General features: G+C 38.1%; 1 protein-coding gene across 1 annotated transcript in view; it reads left to right on the forward strand.

The window, feature by feature from the left end:
- Positions 1 to 5,360, forward strand: part of dclre1c (DNA cross-link repair 1C, PSO2 homolog) — a 476,875-nt gene that overhangs the window by 18,882 nt on the left and 452,633 nt on the right. The gene's annotated exons all lie outside the window — the stretch shown is intronic.

Below are 5,360 nucleotides of genomic sequence, written 5' to 3' on the forward strand. Positions count from 1 at the left end.
GGCTGTGTGTGCAGCCAAGGAACGCCGTGAATGTGGTGACGTAGGGACGAGGACTGTTATGGTGCGTTCAAGGCAACTCGTAACTCGTGTTTTTCCGACCTGTGAAGTGGTACCAGTTCGATCTGGTACGACTTCACGGGTCAGAAGTTACGAGTGGCCGTTATAGTGACTTTCACAGGTAAAACAGGTCGGAAAAACACGAGTGGGTTGCCTGGAACGCTACAAAGTCGTAAGATGTGACTTGAAGCTGTAATTTACGGTTTCAAAAGCCTGCCTGGAACGCAGCATTAGCGAAAACGACCGGATCGCTTACTTCTGCTTTATGTTTCTTTAGAAAGTTAAACTATTATAAACATATTTAACCTTTTTTAATTGTATTTTTGGTAAAACTTTATAATAAGTAGCTACACACTATTAAGCATTAGTTAAGCATTACAATTCATATTTTATAGTAGGCTATGTAGTTTATAAACACAGTTAGAAATGTAGAAAAGCAAATCTCCCTGCACAGCCACAGTTCCTCAGGTGCAGGTGGGTAGCAGGAGTGCGTAAAATCAATAGAAAAAGACGGCCACCGCACACTGATAAGACTCTGCTGATATACTTTATTAATGAACAACGCGTTTCGCTTTCAGCGTCGTCAGGTTCGCCTCTGGCGTTGCTGGGTGTGTTCATATACCTTCGGTCACATGACCCAAACCATCAACAGATGGCAAAAAAGTTTAAAAAACACTTGTGGTTATCATATGATATGTACAATATAGCAACACTCAAATAAATCAAAAAGGGAAGCAATACACCCATCACGTACAATACAATATAATAGAAAGCCAAGTTATGAGTAGCGCAACGTAATCACAATCACCCAGCGGGTACAATGTATCACACAACAACAATAAATGTAACAATCCAGTTCAAAGAAAGCAGCTCAAGTCCTGAGAGTCATTCATACCATACGGCTCGACAGTGGAGAGTTCGTTTATCCAAAAAGCCTCTCTTCTCAGTAGTTGTTTTATAATGTTACCTCCTCTTGGGTTAGGTTTTATTTTTTCAATGCCAATGAACCTGAGGGAGGCAGCAGAGCCGTGATTTTTATCTTGGTAGTGTTTGGCGATAGCGTAATCCAGGTTGTTATTTCTGATGGCCGCTTTATGTTCTGCTATGCGCAATTTTAAGTTACGTTTAGTTTGGCCAACATACATAAGACCACAGGGGCAGATCAACACATAAACAACATGGGTGGAAAGGCAATTAATAAATTCTTTTATTTTGTATTTCTTTCCTGAGTGGGGGTGATTAAATGATTTAGTATCACATGTGTTGGCGCAATGCGCACATTTGCCACATCTATAGTTGCCATACACTTGCTGGGACAGCCAATTGGTTTGTGTTGGTTCCATGTACATAGAACTGACCACCATGTCCCTTATGTTTCTACCTCTCTTATAGCAGAAGCGAGGTCTGGACGAGGATAGATGATTCAAGCTGGGGTCACATTCAAGTACTTTCCAATGTTTAGTGATGATCTGTTTGACTTGTCTCGATACTGTGGAATACTCAGAAACATAGGTCGTGGTATTTACATTTACATTTTCATTTTCATACTGTTTCGTGGGAGGATTTAATAATTCTTCTCTATCTCTTCTGTTGGCTTTTGCCATAGCACTGTAAATCATAGATTTATCATATCCCCTCTGTAGAAATCGTTCAGCCATTTCTTGTGCCTTAGCGTGATAGTCCCCTTCGTTGTTACAGATTCTTCTCAACCTGATAAATTGTCCATAAGGGATGTTGTTGATGAGGTGATCAGGGTGGAAACTTTCAGCATGTAAAACTGTATTTCTGTCAGTGCTTTTACGATAGATCGATGTATCCAAACCCCTGTTCTCATTCACTGAGATGAGAAGATCCAAGAAATGAATAGTTTCACGACTGTATTCCATGGTAAATTTTAAGTTAGGATAAGTTTCATTCACAAAAACATTAAATGCCTCCAGCTCATCCTCACTACCTGTGAATACCATAATGATGTCATCAATAAATCTGCGAAAGAACAACATTTTATCCGCAAACGGGTTATCATTGAATATGTGCCTTTCCTCCCACAATCCCATGTACAAATTTGCATAGTTGGGAGCAAAAGGAGACCCCATGCTGGTTCCTTGAGACTGCACAAAATATTTTTTATCGAACATAAAATAATTTGATTTCAGTATAAACTTCGTCAACATCATGAGCAATTCAAAAGGGAGAACATCTTTTTTAGGTTCCAAATAGAAGTCCATGGCCTCTAATCCACCTTCATGTGGGATGTTGGTGTATAGGGCTTCAACATCAAAGGAGACCAAGAATGAGTTGTGAGGCATAGAGATGTTAGTCAAAAGGTTTAGGACATCCCTGGTATCTGCCACATATGATGGTAAAGTCTTTACAATGTCTTTAATAAAGAAATCCACAAATTGGCTTAGAGGTTCAGACAGCGAGTTCTTACTTGCTACAATAGGTCTGCCCGGTGGATTCAACAGTCGCTTGTGTATTTTGGGCAATAGATAGAAGACAGGAGTCATAGGGTGTTGTATTTGCAAAAACTCAAATTGTTTTTTAGTAATCCACTGGTCCTCCAGAGCTCTATTCAAGATAGGGTCTCTCTCCTCTATGAGGGTTTCCACTGGATTATGTGGTAACTGTCTGTAAAACGAAACATCTCCAAGTTGCCTAAAGGCCTCGGTTATATAGTCCTTGGTGTTTTGTACAACCACAGCCCCTCCCTTATCGGCTGGTTTAATCACAATTTTCGAATCATTTTGTAGTTCATTTAAGGCCTTTCTTTACATTTACATTTATTGTTGTTGTGTGATACATTGTACCCGCTGGGTGATTGTGATTACGTTGCGCTACTCATAACTTGGCTTTCTATTATATTGTATTGTACGTGATGGGTGTATTGCTTCCCTTTTTGATTTATTTGAGTGTTGCTATATTGTACATATCATATGATAACCACAAGTGTTTTTTAAACTTTTTTGCCATCTGTTGATGGTTTGGGTCATGTGACCGAAGGTATATGAACACACCCAGCAACGCCAGAGGCGAACCTGACGACGCTGAAAGCGAAACGCGTTGTTCATTAATAAAGTATATCAGCAGAGTCTTATCAGTGTGCGGTGGCCGTCTTTTTCTACAGTTAGAAATGTTTTACTCATCATCGATAAGCACTAACTGTATTTGTATTTATAAACTACATACTAATGAGTATTAATGCGTTATAAATGATGAATTCAGTATTTATTAATGCTTAACTAATGCTTAATAGCATGTATTTATTATAAAGTGTTACCATATAGAACCAGGAATCTGTATAAATCAGACGTCAACACAAAAAAACACACACTTACAAAAAAAACACAACTCGGATTCAGTTTTTATATTTTAATAGAAGATTTCCTTCAGGTTTTTATCACTGAGCATCGACTGTGATGTTTTTTTTATTTTATTTTTTATTTTTTTTATTTTTACAGTGTTTTGAACCATAAACAGTAGAAATGTAAGAACTGTCCTGAGGTCAGATGTCGGTGCGACTGAATCCTGCAGTCGCTGCGTTTCCACTTGGCACAGACGAGTTTCACATCAAACAGTACAAAAGTATAAAAACCTGATATTTGGCAAAAAGAAACTCTGGATTAAAGGATGAGAGGAGGAACCATGACGATTTTTAAACCAGTGACTCCAAAACTTTATTTATTTTGGCTTAAGACTCTTTCAAAATAAAGTTCACATCATTTAAAAAAAAATATTTATTCTAATTCCCTCTCAGGTGTGTTTATTGGTCTGTTTTCATTCTTTTATCTTCGTTATTTTAAGAGCAACAGTTCAGTTTCCTCTGTGGTTCGACCAGCAGGGGGCGGCTGGGAGGCGTCTTTTATTCTCACACAGTTTTTATTTAAATGAGAGGAAATGTTTGTGCTTTTATTTAGATATTTTCACTTTAAAACTGGATTTTATTATTTCCTTTTTATCTATTTATTTATTGATCCTGGTATTTAGTCACTGATTTGTCTCGTTTGCTTTTTGTTTCTGTTTGTTTATAATATTTAAAGTGTGTTAACATATTTGACACGTCGACCTGTTTATGTTTGTGTGTTTGATCTGTTGCTCTGAAGTGTTTTGTTGCTGTGTGTTGAAGTGGAGCAGCTGCTGTGTGTGTGTGTGTGTGTGTGTTTGCTGTAAAGTGCATCAATCAGGCAAGAAAACATACAACTAATCTAATACTGTATATTTCACAATAAAAGAACTATTTCCTGTCACTGCAGAAACACACAGAGAGAGAGATCCTCTGGTGTTGTAAATCAAACGCACCTCAAACAGTTCATGTGTCACCTCATATAGACCCCGTCCTCTGGGTTAAGCCCCTCCCCTCTCTAAAAACAGCTTCCTGTCCCTGCTAATTTTAAAGTGCTCCTCCTGCTCTAATATAAAATTACAGTCCAGTGTCGACGTGTTTCTGTCTTTGTTTTTTTGTTTCTTTCTTTTGAAAAACGAACGACAGAAACAGAAACTTTAGGTTTGAAGGACGAAACAAACTTCTCTTTAGAAACACAACAAACTCAATTCAACGTCTTCCTGCAGGATCAGTTCTCCTCCACGAGGTTTAAGGCTCCGACAGAATCGGTGTGAACAGACGACCCGTCAATCAAAGCTGTAACTCAATCGTCCTCCGACACAGTTTAACCTTTTACCGCAGTAACTAACAGAGTTACTGTCGACCAGAGTGACGGAGCTGCAGCGAAGCAGAGGAGGACTTCCACTACACTGAGCAAACAAACCAAATATGAAGAAGGCAGAGAAGAGAAATAACTGGAGATCAGAGAGAAAACATGTTTCCATCCACATGTCGATAGAAGATCGATAAAAATATTAATGCGAATAACGCCGATACAAGTGCGTTTCCATCTCAAACCTTCAAATAAATCGAATAAAAAGTTGTGCATAATGCAACATGTGCTGTTTTGCGATCATATCGAAGGTGTTTCCATTCATTTTTGTACTAAATCGCAAAATAGAAAGACGTCAATCCTTCATCTTTAGCGGAATTGACATAAAACATAATCACAACTCACATTTTATCCGGTAAATAACTGTTTCCATCATCATTTCTTGCATAAACTTTGTATCAATCAAGAGAAAATCCAATGAGATCGACCGTATTAACTTGTTTATCGATATTCACGACATTGAATTGAATTTTTATGTCTCCATAAGGCATTTTTAATTCGATATTGCTTAATGTGAATAAAAACATGTGGATGGAAACACGGTTAGAGAGAGAAAGAGAGAAGTCGTTGGTAACGATGATAAAAATC

This window comes from Trachurus trachurus, assembly GCF_905171665.1.
Source record: "Trachurus trachurus genome assembly, chromosome: 23".
Taxonomy (NCBI): Eukaryota; Metazoa; Chordata; class Actinopteri; order Carangiformes; family Carangidae; genus Trachurus; species Trachurus trachurus.